This window comes from Pleurodeles waltl, chromosome 3_1, assembly GCF_031143425.1.
Source record: "Pleurodeles waltl isolate 20211129_DDA chromosome 3_1, aPleWal1.hap1.20221129, whole genome shotgun sequence".
NCBI lineage: Eukaryota > Metazoa > Chordata > Amphibia > Caudata > Salamandridae > Pleurodeles > Pleurodeles waltl.
Genome location: NC_090440.1, coordinates 658,255,597 through 658,281,720, shown reverse-complemented (window position 1 = coordinate 658,281,720; position 26,124 = coordinate 658,255,597).

Genomic DNA, 26,124 nt, shown 5'->3' with positions numbered 1-26,124 from the left:
TCACCAATATACACCTGCGAATGCGCCTGGACAATACAGAGCATACGCATATTTAGAGATACCTCTATCTTATCAAGAACATAATAATTGGCTTGATGGCGCCCTACGCCACACAATATTACCAGTAAGGTTAGGTTCACTAAGCAATGACGGTCCTACCTGGCCTTTATTGGCCACCTACACACCACATCCTGCGGTTGCAAATTTAGCAGGTTCGTCGCTTATATATTGAATTAATAGCGATATATAGACGACTAGTACAATTTGTGATGCAAACACTGAATACAAACCCAGCACGTGCTGCTCCAGCACATCCACATGCAGCCACGGCAAGTATAAATCCTGCAACTGTACATTCTATCATGGGTAAAGTACCCGCCAAACGAGAGGAAACTCAGTTTTGGCTAGCACAGAAAATGTATGTGCTGGAGGCAGTATTTCCCCATAAGGGACCTCAGGATAAGCATAGAATATTAACAATGTGCTTGCCTTATGGGATGGTCCCTACAGTAGAAAACTGTAATACTTGGGGCCCGGTATTTGCCGCGTTCTATGCAACTGCACACGGTACACTGACACTTGCCAACTTACCAGAAGTGTTGAAACAAATTCAAGACGAATATGGGGCTGCCCTAGATTTGGGGATGCAATTGATGGGCAATTTTGCCACGGTATCCTCAATCATTTTAAGTAACCTTAAATGGGAAGCGGTCGCACTAGCAGTGCACATGCGGCTCCGTGACGTTCCACAGCAGGATCAGGAACGAGAGCTGCCTAAGATATTAGCAGAGACCTACTCAAGTATTGGTCGAGATAGCTTAGGGGCCAGACCACAAAAACTACAATTTCAGGGTAAATCGAACAAAGATACTCCCAAGAAGGCACCTGAGGCTAATAAAAAACGCTGGGATAAAAAGCAACAAACTCCTAAGAAACAGAGGGGAGAATCTCCGCGTATGGAGAGCCCACAGAATAGGTATAATCTCAGAAATAGAGATAATATAAAAATGCCTGATAGATATCAATATACTTATACACGCCAATCTCGTTCCTTTCAGGACTCATCGGAAAAAGTAAATGAGAGAGGTGGGCGATCAGAGCAAAGAACAGAGTACGTGAAACAGAGACAGGAATCACAACGCTCTTCTGAGGTTTCTGTTAAAAAAGAAGAGAAACCCGCCCAACAAAAACAACAATAAAAAAAAAAAAGTGGCAGCAGTCGCAGTCCGACATGCCACACAGTAAGAGGGTCCTCTTGAAGAACAAGAATTGGGCTCTAGCCTTGCTAGACAGCGCAGCAGAGGTCACAATAGTTTGCCGGAATCTTCTAGAGCATCTGGAGGTGAAAGCAACTGATGACTTTATACGAGTAGAAACTGCAGACATGCGTGTCTCCACGTCTGATAGGGTGTACAAAGTAACGTTACAGTTAGAAGGAGACATTGAACGCACAACAGATGCAATCTTCGGGATCGCATAATAAAAGTATATGATGTCTTGTTGGCCGAACAAGATTGGCAACCTGACTTTGTCCGTACCTGCCCATATGGAGAAGAAGTCATTAAGCCTTCCTTCTCGCCCCTTGTTCCAGAGGAACTCGCTGTATCCTATTCCATTGGATGGGCTTTGGCACAAGCACCTGCATTATACAGAAATCACATGGGATGGGATAAAGAATCCCCCTACCATGTAATTCCAATGAAAAGTGAACCTAAGCCACAACCGCAGTATCCTATAAAACATGAAGCAAAAGCACCAGTGAGAGAAATACTCATGCAATTAGAGTACCAGGGTGTGATTGAACCCTGTGTCTCGCCAATGAATTACCCATTATTCCCCGTAGCTAAACCAGACCATTCATACAGAATAGTCTTAGACTACAGACATTTAAACAGTCATACACACACCTATGCTATCCAAAACTCGCATAGCACAGCACGAATGAACAATATAGTGCTTAAAAAATACAAAACAACACTAGACATTTCCAATGGGTTTTTCTGCCAGAATATAGCACCTGAGAGTAAAAACTTAACAAGTTTCAGCGCACTAGGCTCCTAGAAAAAATTCCGTTGTTTACCTCAGGGGTATAAGAACAGCCCAGGAGTGTTTGAGGCCCGTGTCACTGCTATTTTGCACGAGATTGACCCTGATGCATTGTCCTTTGTAGATGATGTCTATCTAACGGATGATGAGTTACTACAACATTTAAGACGGGTAGCCCGCATTGTTGAAGAGTTTGCTGAATTTGGATACAAATTTAACTACAGAAAAACAAAAATAGCCTTCCTCAGCATCCTGTTCTTAGGATATGAGTTGTCAAGTGAAGGGAAGAGCCTAGCGCCACAATTCTTAGAGAAATGCGCACAGTTCCAACCACCGAATACGATTAAAAAACTCCAATCACTATTGGGTTTCCTAATTTTTGGCAGAACCTACATTCCAGATTATGCTACACGCATAAAACCTTTATATGACTTAATATGTCCCGATTTTTCAAGTAAATACTGGACAATTGAACATGCACGTATACTTCGAGAGTTGCAGACAGATATGCTTGCAGCACAACACCTACATACGAGGGACAACAAAACACATTTGGTCATCAGAGTAATGTCAAAGCCAAGTCGGAGTATTCCAGATCCAGACAATTCAGGAAACAAACCGAGACCAGCCGCTCTTCCTTAGATTACTTTTAATAAGAACTAATAAGACATAATAAGAAATACATGTACATGGAGACTGAGCGGGCAAAATCCATCTCAAACAGTCTGCACAAGGAAGTAATGCATGATCTTTTATAGCATTAAACCGCAGACACAGTAACACATTTCATTGGTTCTTGATATTGTCGTATAATTAATTTCTTTCTATATAGCACACGTGATGCTCCATATAAGGCTTAGAATCATGGACAAGAAGCTTGCACAATATCCTCTGAATCAAATGTCTTGTGATACATCTATATGTGGAGAAAGAGGAACCATAAGTGCATATGTTAGTACTTTTAGCAGTGAGGATTTCGCAAGCTAGCATGCGGTGGTGTCCTGTGATGGCCGTCAGTTTAGCAAGCCTTGCAACATAATGTGTTTCAAGCACAATAGACATTTCTTCAAGGCCTAGTTAATGCAACATTGTAATGTGTTCAACAGAAACAGGCCTGTATTTTCATTGTGTATCACAGGGTCTACTAGGTCCAAATGGATCCAGGAGAACGTGATTCCACAGTTATAGCTGGGGCCATTGGTTTCACCTATGTGATGTTTAATGAAGGTGAGACAGTCCCGATTGCATACAAATCGCACTTGTACTCAGCAGCGGAACAACATTTTGCTCCCACTGAGAAAATTCTCACTGCTGTGCTGATGGCTGTCATTAAAGAAAGACCTCTTGCCCAAGGGAAACACATTATTGTTGTTTCTCCAATCCCAGCCCTAGAGGCTGTTACAAAAGCTAGCGTTCCAAACTCAAAAGCATTACATCCACGTTGGATACAATGGGCTACGTCTCTGACAGCCACTGATGTAGATCACATTTTTAACCCAAAGTTACAAACTCAGGAATTTTTACAATATGAAATAGAATATTCAGTTCCAGCAAATACTTTGCCTATTGATCAGTATCACAGAGTCATGTACACTGATGGCTCTGCACAACCTGCAATTGGAACTAAACATCAATATTCTGCTGCTTTGCGCAGACGTAAGTGGCTACATTGAGGGCGACAAATATTGTCCTCTACATACCTTTACACAGACCCTAGGGGATTGTACAGCACAATTGGCTGAGCTAAAAGCTCTGCTGATGGCATTGGAACACAAGGATCCTGCACAGCCTTCGCTGATTGTTTGTGATTCATAATATTGTGTCCAATCCTTTGATGAATATCTGCATTATTGGCGCCAGAATGGGTTCAGAGATTCCAAAGGCAACACCATTAAACACAGACTACTGTGGGGGAAAGTAGCTGACCTGAAAGAGACGCTACCGAATGTCCATGTTGTACACACACTTGGACACTCGCTCGTTGGAATACATGTTGCTGGAAATACACTGGCTGATGAAGCCGCAAAGTCAGCAGTGGCAATAGCCACTGTAGCTGCAGTGACTTGCTTGAGTTCCAAACCAGATGCAGACATTTGGGCTGCCGTGACAGCTACGGCTGATGGCACGCCATATCCTAAAGGATTTCCTAACAAATATCACTATCGTATGGGAAGCATGCTGAATGCTGAAGTTAAGATACCAGGCATAGGTGTACGAGACAGCCCCAACAAAGACATAAGATCACAATTGATTAAAGCAGTGCATGAAGGGGTGGCATCTGCCCATGCTGGTGTGGCGGCAACAATTTCGATCTTACAGGCCCGTTATTGGTGGCCAGATCTATATAAGGAGACTAAACAGTATGTCTTTTGTTGTGACATCTGTCAACAAATCAAAGTTTCCACTGCCAAGCGCCCGCCGCAGACACCACTCTTGATTTCAAACAAACCACTAAAATGTGTGTACTTGGACCACTGCGGTCCCTTATCGCTGATAGTGCATACAAATATATTTTAGTCGCTGTTGATTCATGCTCCAAATTTGTATGGGTGTGGCCACAATGCTCGGCTGACGCTCAGACTGTTATTAAAGATTTGCGAGTCTTTATAGGTACATATGCAGTTGCGGCGTTCCATTCGGCCCAGGGCCCTGCTTTCTCCTCAAGGGCATTCGGGGACTCCATGCCTTCGCTGGGGGTCTAACTCCAGTACTCGTCTCCATTTTATCCCGAGGGAAATAGTGTCATGGAGCGATTAAACCGTGAATTAAAGCAATCCTTAACAGCCAGAGTCTTAGGTACGGGTCGTAGTTGGCTTAACTACCTATATGGAGTCCAGAGAGCACTAAATAATCTGCCTAGAAGGTCCCTGGGGGGTCGTACTTCATATGAGTGCCTGTTTGGAACTCAAATGTATGTTCCAGATCTTGATGGTCCTGGCGTGGAGGCAGCAGAAACACGTTTTGACATAAATGAACGGGTCACTGTCTTACAGGAATTGCAACAGCTCTGTGATGATAATTCTTACAAAAGTGCCGCCTCCACAGGAATTAAGGATGTGCCTGTAACATCTACCGGCTTGGTCCCAGAGCTGGGGATCTTGTACATGAAAAAGTCGCAGTGAAAAAGAAATGTGGCCCTTCTTATCAAGCACCACTCCCTGTACTAGGGATACACGGTACCAGAAATGTTATTCTACCACCGTTGGCAGGTGCCAAAAAAAATGGATTTGTCTCTATTGACAATGTCAAACTACATAATGTGGCCGATCCTACACAGCTGACCAAGAGGAACATCCAGTAGTTCCCGAATCCCTCTCACTACTGGCGAAGAAGTTCCTCTACAAGTCGTTTACACCAACACCGACACCTCTCCGAGCATGGTGAGTGTGGAAGATGATCTTGCATTAGTTCCATTAACATCAACTAATTTAGAAACATTTGACCAACTCAACTCGACTTCAAGCCAAACGGATGGTGCTGTCTATAGTGTTCCACCGCAGGAAACACCAACTCCATCACTGACAACGGATCCGCCATTTGCACGAACTGCCTCTGGTTATTTTGCCGACTTCAACGATGATTTCTCAGACTCATTCGCCTCTTCGACAGCTGATTTGTCAAGTACACGTAAGCTAACAAACTGGCTTAAAGAAATTTTTTTTTTTTTTCCATGGAACTATCTATGGCTCTCTTTGACTGTCCTAGCCTTTCTACTTTGGATTGGTTTTGTCATTACTTTTTTCTTGTTAATATATGGTCATTTTTTACCTGAAAGATCGACAGTTGCACTGGTGGAGGAGGTTTTGAAACCACATTTTTCATCACATAAAGTCCGAAGAGACTTATCCTTAGTGAACATTTCCGCAGTGCCAATTCCCAATGGGATTGTTTGGGACAAAGTAATGTTTGACATATATGGTCCCACGGAAGTTATTCAAATACCGTACGTGTTCAAATTATCAATGAATGATATAATAATATCAGGCATTGTTTCTGATGATTGGATGTGAAAATAGTTGATTCTATGATGACTGAATTGCAATATTATACTGTCTTTGAAGAAGAAGATGTTTACCAATTTAAAGAAAATTATGGTGATATGTTTTGCTATAATTATTATGGGCACCATTTCATACATAGAGCTAGCAGTCCAAAAACTGTTTTTAATTACACGCAATGGGAACATTGCGTGACTCCGCCTCAAGGGAGTTCCAAAACATATTCTGAAAAATGTGCGTATTTTTCTGGGCACTATCAAAAGAATGCTGAGTCATATTATTTTAAAGTACCTCCTACTAAGGATATACATATGTTATTGACCAATACCAAATTTATATTTTCGGAATCCTTTGTTTCCTGGTGATCGATAGAAGGCTATGAATACTGGTTCAAATCAATTGATCTAAAAAGTGTGTGGGGAACAAAAAATTGGCAAATTAAGGGAAAGGAAACATTGTTTAGAGCGTGCCTTATTCCTATACAAATTATCTTTTTAAACGAAACAGTACAACAGACGAGTTGTTTAGGCTTAGCTAAAATTAGGGAATTAAACATGCCCAGTATACCTGCCCCCGCAAAGTTTTATAAATGGCAAAAATATACAAATGCAACTGAAAATGAGCTCGATGAGTGGGTCCAGAATGGTACATTTAATGCTTCACTGACACGTCTTGGTGGGTGGTTATTGTGGCCAATAGATACCAATGGGTGTCACCAACGTTTTCTTAACTCTTCAGGGGGTTTCAAGACAAGTATGCCAGACCCTCGCTATATATCACCAGAGCATGCGGGTATAATTACAACCTATAGTGTGGGAAAATTATGCCAGCAGTGGCTAAAATCATCCTCACTAGACGCAGTTAGAGAACACCTCAGTCTCCTGTCTAACTCCACTGACTTACAAGATTTCTTGTCAGGCCCCAGAACACCACATAGGAAGCGTTTCTTATATGCAGTATACAATGAAATTTGGAAACTTTCCCAAACAAGATGCTGCGGCCCGGTTAAGGCAAATAGATCAGGAAAATCTAAAAAGGCATTGTGGATAGTGGGATTAACACCTTGTCCGACCGGATATACATCATAAACAACATTGTCTCTTCTGCTATAGACATTATACAATCAGATATGTCTTCTTTATACCATGAACAGAGTCAGATTAGGTCCATTATGCAGTTGGGTTGGACGCTTCAAACATTGAAGGCGGGTCGCGTTCCATGGCTGCACGTCAGTGCAAGGGAGATATTTTCTTCCTTTAATTTAACACGAAAACAACAACTGATGACTAAGAAGGAAGACACATGTCATGCTTAACATAAAGAAATTAGAAAAGTTGCCTTTTACTGTGGCCGCAATACCATCTGCTGAGTGGTTAATACACAAGGTTATCAATCTGCCTATTTCTACACTTCAATTCACCTCCTGTTTAAAACACATTCCGGTAGGCAGATATGAAAAGTTGGGAGTTAGTTACATTCATGAGGTGTGGGAGCTTCCCTTCTCATACAAATGCTTCAGTGGCATGAAAGAAGTCTTTCTTAGCGGTAGTGAATGCAAGACTTCAGTCAGCCATTCGATGGTTTGTGAACAGCTGTCTTTGCATGGGGCGTGTAACACCTCTGCTGCGAACTTGGCTATTTATCTGAAGGGAGTTCCAGTCCCCTTGATTAGACCAATGTTCCAGGTGCTTTTAAATGGCAGCTACGTCCTTCTCAATAGTGAAGGCTGTTGTGGCATGCGGGCCGGAATAGTTTACAGTGTTTCGGTCTCTAAGGTTGTTACATGCTGTGGGAACGTACTGTTTTCCCCCACTAAAGTTAGGGAGGTAGCTGATATTTGGCCTTACATTGCTACTGCAAACGTGAATTTTGACAAGTTAAGTAGACTCAAGGTTTTATTGTTTCAAAAGCATGTGGCCCTTACATCTGCACGCGAGACCTATGCACTTCAAGTGGCAAGGCCATCAGCAGAAATACAGTCCCTGTTAAATACGAATTTTCTGAGACACTTTGGTGAACTCGTTGGAGGAATATTTAATGCGTCCAGTACAACTGGAATCGCACATTTTTTCAAAGCTGTTGGTTCTGGTTTCGTTCACACCTTCTCCTCCATATTCGGTTTGATACCTTCAGCTATCCACTCCATTTTCTGTAGTATTTTTGGGGGATTTCCCATAACTTTGGCTTTATTAGCTGGCATCCTGCTGTTGCTGTTGTTTATACGCAATGGCTGTCCCGCCACAAAGAGGAGAAATGACGGCGCTCCCATCAGCGCAGCTGTGTCGTGAGCGAATGATGTAGTACTTTGGAGCAACACTCGTGGAGCAATTGGGGTGTGACTGGTCTTTTTCATTCAGACCGGTTTTGTATTGTGTGCAGCCCGTGTTCCGGTGCCTATGGTGCTCTTTCGAACATGCACTGGAAATCTGTCGTTCTTTTCAGCGCTTGCCTGCAGTGGATGTTGATCTGTTGATGTTCTTGCTGAGGGTTCATTACCAGACATGCGCATTAAGGTCGCGTTTGCTGTGTGAAGCGAATTATGAGTTACCCTTCCTGGAGGAAGTTGTCGACAACTCATCAATAGGCACTCCACGGGATGCCGCCTTGGTTGACACTGGGGCTATGGAACACACTTGCTCCTTGATCCTTTTTGGCAAGGACTTTCCGGCTTTGACATCTGCCGAAGTGGCAGATCTCTTGTTCTCCATGACTCGTACCTAGTTTGGAACTTTTCTAAATTGACATGCCCTTTTGATTCGATTATAAGGTCACATGCTCATGTTTTACATTGCCATGTAGTATGCTTGTGTGTCCTTTTAACTTGTCCAGATTGACGTAGTTTTTATATGTATGTTAGGTTGATCTTTTAGCTATGAGATTTTAATTTTGGCTTTGAACCACTTTCAACTGACAAGGGGAGGGTGTTGTGTAGCCACTTTAGAAATAGCTCCATGCAGGTTAGTTTGACACATTGGGCCGCTGTGCACTTTAACCTAGATATATCTTATTCGGCTTCTGATTGTTATTTTTACAATAACCAGTTTTACGTTCTTTTTTATTTTCATCTATCTAACTGTTTTTGCTTAATTCAGCACTGTGTTCTCAAACAAGATATTCTTGATCACTCTGTGCTTCATTCAAGGCTACAGTTTAGTACATTGCCGGTGAACGTGGTAGAAGTTTAGTCTCCAACATTCGTAGAAAATACACATCCTTACGGAGGGACATTTTCTTAGAACATCAGCTGTGTTATTATAAAAACACTTCCTAGTCCCATTACACGTTAAGAGGGAGATTCCAGCCAGGGAACCACGACTGTATGCTGATTGCTGAACGCTTTGCTACAGATGCTAATGCAGACTACAGGCCTTTGCTCAGGTATGAGGGTTGATGTCCTCCCGGGGGAACCTGAAAGGCAGAATTAGAGCTTAACATTCTGTGCTCAGATTATGACTTAGATAGGAAATAGTCCATCAATCCTAGTGAGAATATGATAGCTTAGCAAAGGTAATGTAGGCGCATAGGGTTTCTTTGTGTCAGTGAGTTTACAGGTTCTAGCAAGGCAAGAGAAAGCTGTGCATGATAACCCCAGATGATGATCCATAGAATGGTCAGTAGGAAACAATGAGCAGTGCATTAAGCCTTCCTTAAAAGTCTTTACTGGTAAAACCCATCTCATGCAGGGAGGTGGGCAGAAAGCCAGCGAGCCACCCATTGGACATGTGCAGCTGAACAATAGCATTCTAAGTCCAGAAGACCTCATCCACCTGCAGTCTTGGGTAGTTTTAGAGTGGAAAGAGCTACCCGACGGCGCAGCAGCGACCAAATCAGATGTGTGGCATGTCTGAAGAAGGAAAGAAGGACGAGCAGGGAAAGGTTTGCAAAATAATACTAACATTGGGGTAGCACACCATCTTCACTAATGCCACGTGGCCCACTACAGAAAGCAGAAGAGAAGACCAAAAAGCAAACTGGGCTGGGAGGGACCATGACACTCTGCAGAGATTTCCATCCTGGAAATCAGTGGGAAAATGGTAGATATTATTCACTTGGTATCAAAAGGTAACTGGTTCCCAGTTCAATTTGACATATAATTGTATATAAAGGGGAAAACAGTGCCATATGTTAAAAAAAACACTAATTACATTTAAAAATAGTGCATTTTGTTTGTGCAATTTACATCCCAAATATTTTGATGATTTTATGTGTACTTGACACTTAGGGATAACCCAGATCACTAGCTCGGCTTTTGCACAATTTCAAAACCATTTAAAGACATGGACAAAGGGGCAATTGCCTTGCACAACTTTGCAAGGGGTCTGGCCCCTGCTCACCCTTCAGAAGCATGAACAGCGGACCATTGCACCAGAAGAGTTTGCCAAGTTGAATGGCTGTTGCTTGTTCAACCACTTGACAGTGCCTCTTCTGTTTCTCTCCTGTGTGCAGAGACAACTCCTCAGGTACCCAATACCTTCCGTCAGTCTTGGTGGACCCATCTTGTCTGATTTTAAGGAATTGTCCCACCTTGTTCTTCTCTTCCTTATTTATCCAGTTCTTAGCAAAAACTCTTTGAATCACTTGCGGGGATCTACCATTTGATCTCGATTTCATCCTCCTCTTTTATTATCTTTGATTGGTAGTCTGGGCTCCCATTTCTGAGATAATTGTAGAGTCCCAGACATACACTCTAGTGCTGTGAGACTACAGCCAAGTTGTGGGTACCTCACATCCTGACATTAGGTGTGAGACTGTCACCCCCTCACCATCTGCCCTGCCTCTTTAAATTTTTTTTTAGTTTTTTTAGGTTGAAAGTCCATGGGCAGTTGGGGTAAGCCAGATGTTTTTGTTCAATTTGTTTAAACTAGCATAAGGTTAATTATTTTAATGTTTCCCAAACTGTTTTAAAATGTTCAGAAACATAATCAAAATGTTGCTGTTACTTTCTTTTCAAGAAAGATTGGGTAGATTTGGGCAGGGGTGATGGCCTTGCTGCAGTACTCAAGGGCATTTATTTACTACTGAACAAGGACGTAATGTGACACCTGAATGTAGTATACCAGGAGGCAATCACAAAAAGACCACAGTGAATAAACAGTGCTATGTCAAAACAGAGTAAATAAATGCACTGGCAACATAATGAGGCATGGCCTCTCTTGCGTTTGTCTGTAAAACTGACGTTTGTTCTTGAATTTTTGTCCTGAATTTTTACCCTTTGTCCTGAAATTTTGTCCTGAATTTTGACCCCTTGTCCTGAATGTTATACAGTCCTGTCCAGAATTTGCTTCAATGCCAGTGGTCAACCTAATTGTGACCAACTCGTCATGAGAGCCCTACTTCGCCTCAATTTAAGTACATTTGTGGACACCCACCAAAGAGCAGTCTGCATATAATTTTGAACTGACTTTAGTTGGTCTGCCACTGCTTGTTTCCTAAGGCTAGATATCTGCTGCACCTAATTAGCATATTCGAAAAATGTTACTCACTATCTTCACCAACTAAGGTGAAGATAATAGTAAAACAAGAATGCAAATACTGCGAAGCCCTGGGAAAGGCCACATCTCATGGGTTTTAGAAGTGACTTGAAAGTTGAAAATGGCAGAGCAGGGTACGAACGACAATTGACACGTAGATGGCTGATCAGATCGAAATCAGACAATCCAATGACGTCAATACTGCACAGCTATTTACCTTTATATGGTAATACTTGGGTGAAAACCCTGTGTGTATAAAACTGCCAGCGTGGGCAGTGTGTGAAATAGGCACTGGTATGCAAAGCTAGACTCATGCTGTTGCTTGGACTATGAGGAGAAGGCATTGAACGGCAGTGTGGAAAAAAGGCATAAATGGGAAGTATGAGCAAGGCCGGACTGGCCATACCTGGCATTGAGAGTTTCCCCAGGAGGCTAGAAATGTGGGGGTGGGTGGGAGGGGACTTTTGTAGCAGTGCAACAGTTTTAAAAGCACTGCAGAGCTCCTTGTATATCCTACAGTTTTGACTCATCTAAGGTAGCGCAGAGGGTTAATATGCCTGCTACAAAGCACATGCACTATGCAGATTACAGAACTGTATTTTATGTGCATAGCTCAGTGGGATACTTCTTTTGTCAGAAATCCTTTTGTTAATGTGCAGTTCATAAATTACAATCATAATCTAGCACAGTAAGCCATGAACTGTCATCCAAAAGCTAAAGGCATACTGCATGGTACAGGTTAGAAAGTTATGGTTTGTTTCCCAGTCTCTGATTATCCTAATTTTGCTTAAAGAACTTGTTTCGGTAGAAACAAATTGTTATTAGTGAAGTCAAACCTAATCACTGTGATAATTCTGAATCCTGCATTTATGCTTCGCCAGACATAGTACTCTTAAAAAATGCCCACCAGTATGGATGACGTGACTCATACACCTTGTAGTCCCCTTTGTCCTATATAACATTTTCTATACACTGATTTACACAAATATGATTAATTGTCTTTGTATCTGTATGTGCTGTAAAGTGCTCTAACACTCTACACTGGAAAGAGAGGCGCTATAAAACAAAAAAATGGATGTGAGAGATGGGCTATGGAGAGATGAGAGGCACTGTTAGAGGGTGACTGTGAGGGAATCGTTAAAAAGCCCCAATGAAGATTGCTGTATCCTGGTGCTCTGTAAGGTCATCATTTACTATGTCCTGAAAATGAATACAATTGAATATATAATGAAAAATGTGTTGTAGAATGCACTGTTTTTTCTTTTTTTCCAAATTTTCATGGGGGGAAGAATCCCCCCTTTCGTTCCCCCATCCCTCTGGCCCGGCGAGCCCCATTGCAGTAGTCAAACTCACTTGCTATGTACCCTATGTGGGCTGGCCTGACCAAATGTTCCATGGCTACTTTGGATTACCAGTTTGGCCCCGAGTATGAGGTGTTGCAACGAATTGACAGTGGGCAAAGCAGACACATATGTGCAATATGAGGCACTTGTAATGATTGGTATTGTTTTTGTTAGAAGCTTGTGCTGGTGAGCAGTATGAGGTACTCACGTTCATGAGTTTGAGGAGTTAACACTGGTGGTAAATGTGAGGAGCCAACAATGTTTGGAAGGGTGCAAATGTGGGCACAGGAGAAGTGGGCACAGGTTTGCAATATAAAGAATGGCAGGGCTGGACTGAGAATCCGCCAAGAGCACAGCTGGCAAAAATGTCCAGGTCATCCTGCTCTCTCTCTCTTCCTCTCTCTGTCTCTTCTGAAGCTCCTCAGGTGACTGCTATAATTAACTTTGGGAAGCTACACAAAATGACAAAAGCACCAGCAGCGGCCCTAGGCCTTCAAAAACTGTCATCTAGGTTTGCAGGCCGGTTGCGCAGCAGATCATTTGGGGCTTGCGTCTAACCCCACCAAGGGCAGTGACTTAAAGTTACATTTGTGTTTAAGGGTCTCATTAAAGTTTGTCGGACAAAAAGAAAATCACCTCTACAAATGAATACCTTTAACCTAGCAATCTGTCCACCGTCAAGAAACCAGGCTGAAGGGGCAGTCACCACACCCCTTTACGGAAACGTGACCATCACCCATTTTCTCTGCCTGAGTCAACCATGTGAGGGCCCACAGACTCGGGTAGGGCGAACTTATAAGACAGTGCAATTGTTCGAAGACAAAGCTTTTCATTCTTGTTAAGCACCATTTTTCAAAAAACAGGATCAATCAGTCATTGCTTAAACTTATATTCCATATGCCATGCAAAAGACCAGTGTATGAGCTCCTTTGAATTTTTGCAAAAGCAGGGTATGTGATGCAGCTGGCCACTGTTCCTGCAATTACAATGCAAGAGATTCCACGTCGTTGGGATAGAAGAGAGAGAACATTCTTTCCTGCAGTTCTAGTTCTCCCTCATGGGAATTTTATTCGAAACTATATGAATGTCTCCTTGAATACATGAAATCCAACAGCACTGTCAAGAAAAGACAACATTTTCTAAACAAACATTGGCAAAGCCAATAGGTCTGGTGTTGCTCATGCTTGATTTTCTTTGTCATGGTTCCTACAGAACTTTGATGGAGAAGCTGTCAGGCTCTGAAACCAGACATTGCCAAACAAGTCTTAAGGGAACTAATTTGTGTGTGGCTGTACCCTTGTGAAACAGCCGTATTCCGTCACTCATAGTGAAGTTAACCAGTGGCTTACGGGAGTTGCTGTATGCTGTAGTGGGCAGAAGAAACATGGGAATGGCACAACAATAGACCAATGGTTTAGGAGGACCGACTTAAAAGTATATATTATACATATAATTTCAGTAAACTCAAAAGGTCAGACTAAAAACGGATGGAGTTTCCTCAATATGCGGTAAGATAGAGTGCCACCTAATGTTGGCACCAAATTACAACAAAATGCCCAAAAATGCCTTTGTCATCAGTGTATGGAGAACGTTTAAGTAGACTAAATGCTATTTCCCCTGAGCACTGAAAATCCTAGCACCCTACCTGCTTGTAAATTATATTATATTTATTTTATCTGTCAGTCAGCTTAAAGTAAATCTTTGTATTGTGTGTTTAACATTAATCCCACAGTAAGACCAAATATATTAAATAGAACTAAAAAAGTAAAATAACCTGCACAAATACGTCTGATTTAGGCCTTCGTTATGACATTTGCTGTAAATCCTGCTTACTGCCATGCTGGCGACCGCCAACATACCACTGCAGTGGCAGATATCCGTTCGGCATATGATGACACACACACACCAAACCGACAGAATACAGCCACATACACAAATCCACCAGCCCAAAGGTCAGTGGTAAACTGTCAGTACCAACCCCCATACCGTTACGACAACAAAACAATACCCACCACATCATGACCCACGAATCACCAAAGCGGACATTCAACGGTGGTAAACAATAGGCGGTGCACACCGCCACGCTCAGAATGGACACCGAAATACTAAACTAGACAACATTGGCCAATTCAAACAACACACACCTGACACCCATACACACACCACACCCACCTACTCACACCACTATAAAAAAACGCACCCACATTACCCACAAACCTTTACAAATACAAATCATTTCCACCACACAGACATCAAGACCACTGCGACAACTAGACACACACCCATACATCCCTCACGCGCTCCACTATGCACACCCAATCACACTACCCAACACCTACATACTTACACACACACCACACAAGACCTGTGGCCCCACAAAGGCACCCCCGTTTCACAGATGAGGAGTTGCGGGTCATGGTGGAGGAAATAGTCAGCCACAGCTGTTTGGAGCACAGGTCCAGCAGATATCCATTGCAAGGAAGATGGAGCTATGCCGGAGAATCGTGGAGAGGGTGAATGCCGTGGGCCAGCACCCAAGAACAAGGGATGACATCAGGAAGAGGTGCTCCAGCCAATCTCAGTGGAGAGGAGGTGCCACGACTATCCAGTCCTCCAACAGAAGATGCCCCCAGCGATGACAGTAAATCTGGACTTCAGGATCTGGATCAACAACCTGGCCCATCAGGGACCAAAGGTCAGCCCACATACAGTCCACCACAGAGCCTCCCCCATCTGTTACCAACACCACAGCAACCACTCAGCATCCCCACACCTCTTTCTCCAGGACACATCAATCAGCAGTGTGCCCACCTGCACAGGGACCCCAGTCCACACCTCGCCCCCAAGACAATCAGGGACCTGGGGTCAGTGGCAATGGGCACAAATGGGCACACCAGTCAGGGGACACAAGCACAGGGCAACAGGGACACTGGGAGGACTGCCATGCGTCAGGGGGAAGACAGGCCCAGGGAGCCGACTCTCCAGGAGGCACTCACTAATGTCCTGGGTGCCTACCAACAATCCCAGGACACAATGGGCCAGATCCTGAACAACATGCAGGAGAACAAGCAGCTGCAGGAGGAACACCATCAGGAGATCAGGGAGCTCTTGCAGGCCCTCAACACCACCATGGTCTCCATAGCAGGGGTGCTGGCCAACAACATGAGGGAATGGACTGCACAGCAGCGGGCCCCTACCACTAGCCAGTCTACTGCCCAGCCCACCACATCCGCTGGAGCTAGTGGACAGGAGGCCCTGCCACAGGACCCACAGGCCACCAGCACCCCTCCACCTGCAGAGGTGAACCCCCCGCAAACGTTCCCTGCGAACCAGACAGAAACCAGAGACACTTTCCAAGACCAAGACCACCACCAGGAAATGAGGCTCTCCTGAATGTCCCCATTGTGTCCCATCCTGTCACCTTGTCCACTTTGAACTGCCTTTGCTCCCCTTCCTCTGGCCCCTTGGACACTTGACCTATGCTACAAACATATGGGAACATTATCCTGGACTTTCCTCCACCATCACCCCATTCCATTGCACGTTTCAGTCATGTATTTGCACTACAAGAAACATTTGAGTGACACTGTTTTATGTTTTGAAAATGTGCATTTGTGGGAACAGTTACATCTAGTGCAAATGATCTGAACACTGCGATAGCATACAAATAATGACCTGTAACTCTCTGTAGTGATCACATCAGGACATTGTTGCCATATCACCAACATCTGGAAAATGAGAAGCCATGGGTGACAGTAAGTTGAGATGCAAAGGAGGTGAATGCCATCATGCCACAGCCACACAGATAAATCAATAGTCAGAGTAATGGTCCCTTCCACTGTCTCACCTGTGTGCCATTGGAAGCACTGAAGTATAACTGATGTTCTGTTGTCCTCATCCTCATCCTCTGCCTCCTCATCCTCACTGTCCTTAGGGTCCACTGCTGCCACAGGCTCATCTCCAGTCCCCTCCTCCTGCAGAAAAGGCACATGTGGTCTGAGGGCCAGGTTGTGCAACATGCAGCATGCCACTACTATCTGGCAGACCTTTCTGGGTAAGTAGCACCGTGATCCACCTGTCAGATGGAGGCGCCTGAACCTGGCGTTCAGGAGGCCGAAGGTCCGCTTGATTATTCTTCTGGTTCCCCCATGTGCCTCATTATAATGGTCCTCAGCCCCTGTCCTGGCATTTCTCACAGAGGTCAGGAGCCACAATACGTTTGGGTAGCCTGCAAGTATTGAGGGACAACATTTAGCCTTACACAATCCTATGGTGAGAACACCTGAAGGCATACACTGACATACAGTGGGTGGGGGCTCTGGCTCACCTATTAGCCACACCCTGTTCCTCTGTAGCTGGGCCATCACATTTGGGAATCTGCTATTCCTCAGGACGAAGGAGTCATGCACAGACCCAGGATATTTGAGAGTGACGTGGGAGATGTACTGGTCCACCAGGCACATCATTTGCACATTCAGTGAGTGGAAACTCTTACGATTCCTGAACACCTGTTCATTCTGGCAAGGGGGGCCAAACGCAATTGCCCCAATAACATTGGGGATATGCCCTAGTGCATAGAATGCTGCCTTCACAGCGGCCAAATCGTCCACCTGGGGGAAAGCAATGTAGCTGCACATGTGTTTCACAAGGGAAGACAAAACCCTTGCCAGCACGATTGAAAACATTGGCTGTGACATTCCAGCTACCAAGCCCATTGTTACTTGGAAAGAAACAGTTGCAAGGAAATTGAGCACTGATAGCACTTGCACAAGAGGGGGGATCCCAGCGGGATGACAGATAGCTGATATCAGGTCAGGCTCCAATTGGGCACACAGCTCTGTGACTGTGGCCTTGTCCAGCCTATAAGTTAGTATAATGTGCCTGTCCTCCAGTGTATCCAAGTCCACAAGGGGTCTGTACATGGGAGTTTGTCTTCTCCTCCCATTCATCTGCAGCGGTAGGTATCTAAGGGACACAAGAGTGAGTAGGCTGTCACAATTTGAACAATGGAACCACCACCTCAGTGTACATGTTGCATTTATGTGATGGCACAGTGGGAATGGCAAGGTATGTGCAAATCTAGGCAGTGACGCAGTAAAGGTTAATATGATCGTTGTCTACCACCATGAAATGGCGACCGCCTGTCCTGTATGTAGGGACAGGTGGAAGTGAGGTAACTCCGCCAACTTTGGGCATCGTGGCGGAAGGCGTTCTTGCACCCCCTTGCAATTCCTCTTTGGATAATATGGGGCTCTATGGAGTACAGTGGCCAATGAGGATTTGTGCTGCCATTTTCTATCTGATTCCTTACTTGTTTCCTGACCTTCAACAGGAAAACACCTACACTGCGTTTCCTGCTGTGACCTGTGTCTGGAACCTACCATAGCCCGTGTGACCGGGGAAAGGGCCCCTGCCTTCACTTCGGAGGAGTTGGAACGATTGGTGGATGGGGTCCTACCCCAATACGGACTGCTGCATGGGCCTCCAGACCAACAGCATGATGCATGTGGGAAGGATGCATGGAGATGTGTGTGCAAGCATCGTGTCATCTGGGGGGATGTCAAGTGATGGTGTACATGGTGTGTGCCGGATGATGTGTGTGCCAATGGTGATGGAAAAGGGATTGGTGGGCCTTATGTGTGACAGGCTAGATTGATGTGTAATGGTGTCCTCCCGTCTGTATCGCATCTGCAGGTCAGCGCCCAACAAAAGAAGGGATTATGGTGTGCCATCGCCAAGGACGTGTGGACCCTGGGGCTCTATGGCAGGCAGAGCACCCGCTGTCGGAAACGGTGGAAGGACCTGAGACGCTGGGCACCGAGGACCGCTGAGGCCCAGCTGGGGATGGCCTCCCAACGAGGAAGGGGTGCCCATCAGAACGTGACCCCCTGATGGCCCACATACTGACGGTGGCCTACCCAGAGCTGGATGGGCGCTTGAGGGCATCACAGCAGCCACAAGGGGGTGAGTACATTGGCCGTTACAACAATAATTTGCAGGTGGCATGGGATCCGGGTGGTGGGTGTCAGTTAGTGGGTGCCCCTTAATGCCAGGCTAGACATTGCAGCGTGATCCAACTCCAGGGTGATGGTTGAAAGGGAAAAGAAGGTTGCATTCCATGTCAGACATGGCTTAGTGGGTCCCAGGAGGGGTGCAGTTGGCGGTGGTTGGCCCTCATCTTGCTGTGGAATCTAGCCAATAGTTTGACAATGCAATGCATAATGCTAAATTCTGATCCCTGTGTGTGAGGATACTGTGTATGACTTCAGTGGTGTTGGTGCAGTAATTGACCTAGTGCTCCCTTTCTCTCTCTCCCCCTTTTTTCTTCTGTCATCCTGTCCATGTGTGCATTAGCATCATCTGGTGGAGGAGCAGGGGCACTGGCGACAGAGGGAGATGCATCCCACAGGACCCAGGAGGCAGAGTCCTGCGACGCCGAGGGAACCAGTGGTCCAGAGGGCGAGGGGAGCACCACGGCAGAGACAGGAGGTGACAACACTGACTCAGATGCCTCCGCCCCTGGAAGCTCCCTGGTGGTGGCGGACACCCCTGTGACCACCCCAGCTGCAGGTACAGCCACCACACCGTACCAGCACCGCCCTCCCAGTAGCCCCTCATCGCGTTGCCCGTGCCCGCTTACCCAGGAGGGTGGGCATCTCCTTTGCCCCACTCACCTCAAGTCCTGCCCCAGTGAGCCCTGCTGCCCTGAGTGAGGAGACTATTGACCTCCTGAGATCCATCTCTGTAGGGCAGTCAACCATTGTGAATGCCATCCAGGGACTGGCATCACAAATTCAGAAATGCAATACATTCCTAGAGGGCATCCACGGTGGATTGGCAGCCCAACAGAGATCGATTCAGGCTCTGGCCTCCTCTCCGATGGCAGCCATTGTCCCTGTTCCTACTGTTTCCCCGCCGACTACCACTTCCCAGTCCCAGTCTCCTCAACCTCAACCCATCCCATGCACACATACAGATGAGCATGCACACAAGACATCACACAAGAGTAGCACAGTCAAACACAGGCACCACACTTCAGCCCACAAGCACTCACGCAAACACCAGACAGTAGCACAAACAACCAAATCTACTGCCTCCACTGTCTCCCCTTCCTCCTCCTCCACCTCACTCACAGTCACGTCCACACTCACACCTGCATGCACTTCATCAAAATCCACCACCAGCATCACGACGCCAGGCAGCACACCCACCTCACTAGCAGACACCTCAAAAACATGTCTGTCCCCCCTCCTAAAGGTCACAAACGCAAGCACTCAGACACCCAACAGCCATCCACCTCACACACGCACACTGCCCATGCACCTACACCCACGTCCAGCAGACATACACCTCCAACAACCACTTCCTCAACGTCCACTCCCACCCCTCCTCCCTCTTCCCACCCCACCATCCCTAAAAAGCTTTTCCTTGCCCAACTTGACCTCTTCCCCCGGGTCTTGCCTGTAAGAGCAGGGTCTCAACGACCCAGCCCAGCACCTCAGCCAAACAGTCCATGTGGATAGCGGAGCCACCTCCTAGTCGTGGAGGCAAAACAGTGATGGATCCCACTCCACCAGCCAGGAAGGGTAAGGATCCCACACCCCCTGCTTGAAGGGGAAGAAGCCCTCAACTCCAGCCGTGAAGCGGAAGGAGGCTACACCTCCTGCCATGAAGGAGAATGAGCCCTCGATTTTTGCCATGAAGGGGAAGGAGGCTGCATCTCCTGCCATGAAGGGGAAGAAGCCCTCGACTCCAGCAGAGGCTGGCAGGATGACACCACCATCATTTGTCACAGAGCCCTCACCTTCAGCTGAGGCAGTGCAGCCCACTCCTCCTGCAGAGGCTGCACCTTCACCTTCTGAGACAGTGCAGCCCTGACCTCCAGCAGAGGCTGGCAGGGTGACACCACCACAACCAGTGGTCACAGATCCCTCACCTCTAGCTGAGGGAGTGCAGCCCACTCCTCCTGCAGAGGCTGCACTATCACCTGCTGAGACTGTGCAGTTCTCACCTTCAGCGGCAGAGGCTCCCCAGGAGGCACCTTCACCTGCTGACACAGTGCAGTCTCATCTCTAGACGAGACAGTGCAGCCCTCAACTCCAGCATGTAGGGCATGTAGGCCACCCTCCTGGGACTGCTGTACAAGCAGCCCCTCCAGAACCAGTGGGCAAGCCACCCACCTGAGAGACTGTGACCTTACACTCCCCAGCACAGAGAAATGGACATGAGCCCCCTCCAGAACCAGTGGGTAAATCACCCACCTGAGAGACTGTGACCTTCCACTCCCCAGCACAGATAAATAGGCATGAAGCCCCCTCCAGAGCCAGTGAGCAAGTTCCCGACTTCGGCTGAGGTGCCCTCCACCCCCCATCCCCCTGAGGTGCCTGCTTACTTGCAAAATGATGCCCCTCCAGAGTTCTGTGCAGATGATGTCAGGAGACAAGTTGGGCCTTGGACTGTGCCCTGTGGCCATGTGGGCCCTTTGTACTTTGGACTGGGCATTGGTTTTTTGTGGACATATCTCTTTTTTATCCAATTGGTTCAATTGGTGGCTCTTCCCATTCAGTACATTCTCATTACTGCCTTCTTATTGTCCTTGCATTATTATGCTGTGTGTCATGTACCATTGTTTTTCATCTGCAGCTGGTTGTGTGTATGGTGTGTGTGTGTGAATGGTGTGTGTCGTGCATGTGTGTGTCACTCTCCTTTTCCTCCCTCCCTCCCTTGTGTGCTAGGCGGCTGTACTCACTGTCATCGTCTTCATCGGCATTGGTGTTCCAGGTGGAGCATGGCACAGAAGAGCATCAGGAACACTTGCAGTTCCGGTTCCACGGCGGTGTTGGTCTTCTCTGTGTTGCTATGGTGGTAATTACCGCTGACCTGTTGGCGGTATTACCACCACTTTATCACTCACCGACAATGTCATAATGAGGGCCTAAGTCCTTTAGTCTCCAGAGCCGGATGCTACGTTTCCTCCTTTGCCTTATTTCTTTTGAATTGGAGGTAAGGTAATCTCTTTCAGTGGCCACTTTTTCTGTTAGCAGTATGATAACAGGAAGGTTGACACAGTAAAACAATTGAAAAAACACTGCCATAAAATACCTCCTAAAAGATGCTTGATAGCTGGAGAAAGTAGTAAGTGACAACACTTTATGATACCATGGGCTAGCTTAATGTCGACCTGGGACAGTATTAATATTGGCCTCACCTGCAAACCGGTGATCTAACAACCATTGCCACACTGCTCCTGTGAGCATTGCATGGTATTTTCTCCATTCTCTGCTGCCATGTAACAGCCCTGAGAGAAGCCAGCCTAGAAATCAGGGGCAGAAGTAGCCCTCAGTGTGGCCAATGAGAGAAGCCAGGAGAGAAGCACCACACCCCCAAAACAAAGACCAAACATCCACCCCATTCTGTGGACCATCAATAGGAGAGTTCCTAGGGACAAGAAAAAGGCTGTTGAGTTCCTCACGTTTATAATTTATTCTTATTGTATTTTAGTAATAATATGAATGGAAATATTACGAAATCGAGCTGCTGGGTAGAAGCCTGAAGGACCTAAGCAAGAACACAGATCTTTTAAGGCATAGGCAGTTCCAATTCTTAATTATGAACAATGGCAGATCATTCAGCAGGGGCAACAGCATCCTAATCTTTAATCAGTTACTCCACCATTAGACCATGGAGTTCCCCAAAATGAAGGGTAGGAAATTTCTAAACCCGTGGACAACTTCATCTTAATCTTCATCATGTTTAGTGCCAAAAAGGAGCTGTAATGATAGCGATCATCTCCGCCACTCCACAGGTTGCAACTGCTGTTCATCTGGACATAAAAGTTGTATGTTTGCTCATGTAGGATTCTACGGCATACTGGAGCAGTATTCCATGGAATACAGTGAGCCATGAATTCAGAGTCCTAAATGACCTTTCTTTTTCTCAAAACACATAATCAACTTTAAACACAACCAACAACAGTATGATCCCCTTGTAAGATTTCTAAAATCTTAAGCATTAACCTAAAAGACGAATACTGAAAGTATCATTTTAACTGCAAAATATATGTTTTTTAAACACAAAGCTTCACACAGTCTATGATGTGCTCAAAAACACTGCAACTGTTACAATTACACAAAAATAAATATAAAAGTGACGAACAAACCGGTTGCCTAATCAGGCTTGATTATTACTCCTTTCTTATAACTTATCTAAACCTGATGGCAGTCTTCTTACTCTGTTGCTTCTGCGAATCCCCTCATTTCTCGCTCCATTAAAAGAAAGACTAGTGTTGTCACCCTAATTGGCATTTCTCACCACAACCCTCTGCGGCATTATGGGGGTCATTACGACCTCGCCCACGCCCTCGCTTCCACGGACTACATCCTCCTCGGGGACCTGAACTTCCACCTCGAGAACAACAACGACGCCAACTCCACCGCCCTGATTGACAACCTCGCCAACCTCGGACTCAAACAGCTCGTAACGACACCTACTCACGCCGCTGCACAGACGCTCGACCCCATCTTCTCCACATGCCCCCACGTCTCCTTCAACCACACCACCGAACCACACTGGGCCGACCACAGATGCGTCCACTTCACCTTCAGAAAACCCACCACACACCACTGCACCCAACAGCTACCATGCCGCTGCTGGGGCAAGGTCACCGAGGACCAACTGACTACCGCCCTTGCCCTGAGACCACCCACCGACCCCACCGACCCAGACACCGCCGCGACCAACCTCACACAGTGGATTAATGACTGCGCCAACACCCTCGCCCCTCTCAAGACCTCTACAACCAACCACACCAACAAGAAAGCCGCCTGGTTCACCGAGGACCTCCAGATCTCCAAGCACACCTGCCGGAAGCTGGAGAAGAAATAGCTCCACGACCGAACACCAGACAACCACACAGCCCTCAAGAGCGCCACCTGCAGACACCACCAACTCATCAGGACCGCCAAGAAGACCGCCTTCAAGGACCGCCTAGACAACAACGCACACAACACCAAAGAGCTCTTCAGCATTGTGAAAGAACTCTCCAACCCCAGCTCCAACACCAACACCCTCCCCCCATCTCAAGACCTGTGCGACTCCCTGGCTACCTTCTTCCACCGCAAGATCACCGACATCCACGACAGCTTCAACTCCGACCCCCCCGCACCCACCACCGAGTCCACCACCCCTGCGACTACCACTCGCACCAGTCGCCTGACCGTCTGGTCCAGCGTCAGCGACGAAGACACCATCAAAACAATGAACTCCATCCACTCTGGATCCCCATCGGACCCCTGCCCTAACCACGTCTTCAACAAAGCCAGCGCAACCATCGCGCCCCACCTCTGGAAAACAATCAACTGTTCCTTCGAGACAGCAACCTTCCCAGAAAGCTGGAAGCACGCCGAGATCAACGCCCTTCTGAAGAAGCCCAAGGCGGACCCCAAGGACCTCAAGAACTTCCAGCCCATCTCCCTGCTCCCTTTCCCAGCAAAAGTGACCGAGAAGATTGTCAACAAACAGCTGACCCGCTACCTCGTAGTTAACAACATCCTGGACCCTTCCCAAACCAGTTTTCGCAGTAACCACAGCACCGAGACCGCCTTCATCGCCGCCACTAACGACATCCGGACCCTGATGGACAAAGGAAAAACATCCGCCCTCATCCTCCTGGACCTATCAGCAGCCTTTGACACGGTCTGCCACCGCACCCTATCAGCACGCCTCCATGACGCCGGTATCCAAGAGAAGGCCCTGGCCTGGACCACATCCTACCTCTCCGGCTGAACCCAGAGCGTCCGCCTCCCACCCTTCCGCTCCAAAACCACAGAGATCATCTGCGGCGTCCCACAGGGATCCTCCCTCAGCCCGACACTGTTCAATATCTAAATGGCTCCCCTCGCCCACGTCGCACGACAACACAACCTCAACATCATCTCCTACGCCGACGACACCCAGCTGATCATATCCCTCACCGAAGATCCCCACACCGCCAAAGCTAACCTCCACCGAGGAATGAAGGCCGTAGCCGACTGGATGAAGGACAGCAGACTGAAGCTGAACTCAGACAAGATGGAGGTCCTCATTCTCGGACCCACCCCATCAGCCTGGGACGACTCTTGGTGGCCCACGTCACTAGGCACAGCCCCGGAACCCACGGACCACGCATTCAACCTGGGGGTCATCCTCGACTCCACTCTCTCCATGACCAGGCAAGTCAACGCCGTCTCCGCGTCCTGCTTCAACACCCTCCGTATGCTCCGCAGGATCTTCAAATGGATCCCCCTCGACACGAGAAAAACCGTTACCCAGGCCCTCATCACCAACAGACTCGACTACGGGAACGCCCTCTACTCAGGAACTACAAACAAGCTCCTGAGACGACTCCAACGCATCCAGAACGCCTCGGCCCGAATCATCCTAGATATCCCCCGCCGCAGCCACATCACACTCCACCTGAGAGGCCTGCACTGGCTCCCCGTCAACAAAAGGATCACCTTCAAGCTCCTGATCCACGCACACAAAGCACTGCACAACACCGGACCCACCTACCTCAACAACCGACTCAGCTTCCACACCCCCACCCAAAGCCTCCGCTCAGCCAACCTCGCCCTCGCCACAGTCCCCCGCATCTGAAAAACCACAGCCGGCGGCAGATCCTTCTCCTACCTCGCCGCCAAGACCTGGAACACTCTCCCCACCATCCTACGACAGGCCCAGGACCTGCTGGCCTTCAGAAGACTCCTCAAGACCTGGCTCTTCGACCAGTAGCACCCCCCCTCCCCAGCGCCTTGAGACCCTCGCGGGTATGTAGCGCGCTTTACAAATGCAGTGATTGATTGATTGATTGACCTCAGCGGTCTTTTTGCAAGACAGCAGTGCTGAAGACGCAGTGGTGGCGGTCTTCCGCGCTGCGAATTATGACCGCTGGCAGGCCGCTGTCCTTTTTCGTACGGAACGCCGCCAGCAGCCATACTGGCAGACGGCGGGAAAGTGGAGGTTGCTCAACCTCCACCGCCACGTCAACAGAACACCACCCACTGAATCACGTCCCATGATTCGGTGTGGCAGTGTTCTGGTGACGGTGTTCTGGTGGCAGAGCTGCCCCCATGGATCCCGTCCCCTCTCGGAGGATCAACGGACAAGTTAAGTTGATCGTCCGTTAGGGAAGGGGGTGTTGTGTGCGTGCATGGGGTGTGCGTGTGAGAGTGTAGAGGGGGTGAGTGAGTGAGTGTATGCGTGCGGGGGTGCTGTGTGTATGGGAAATGT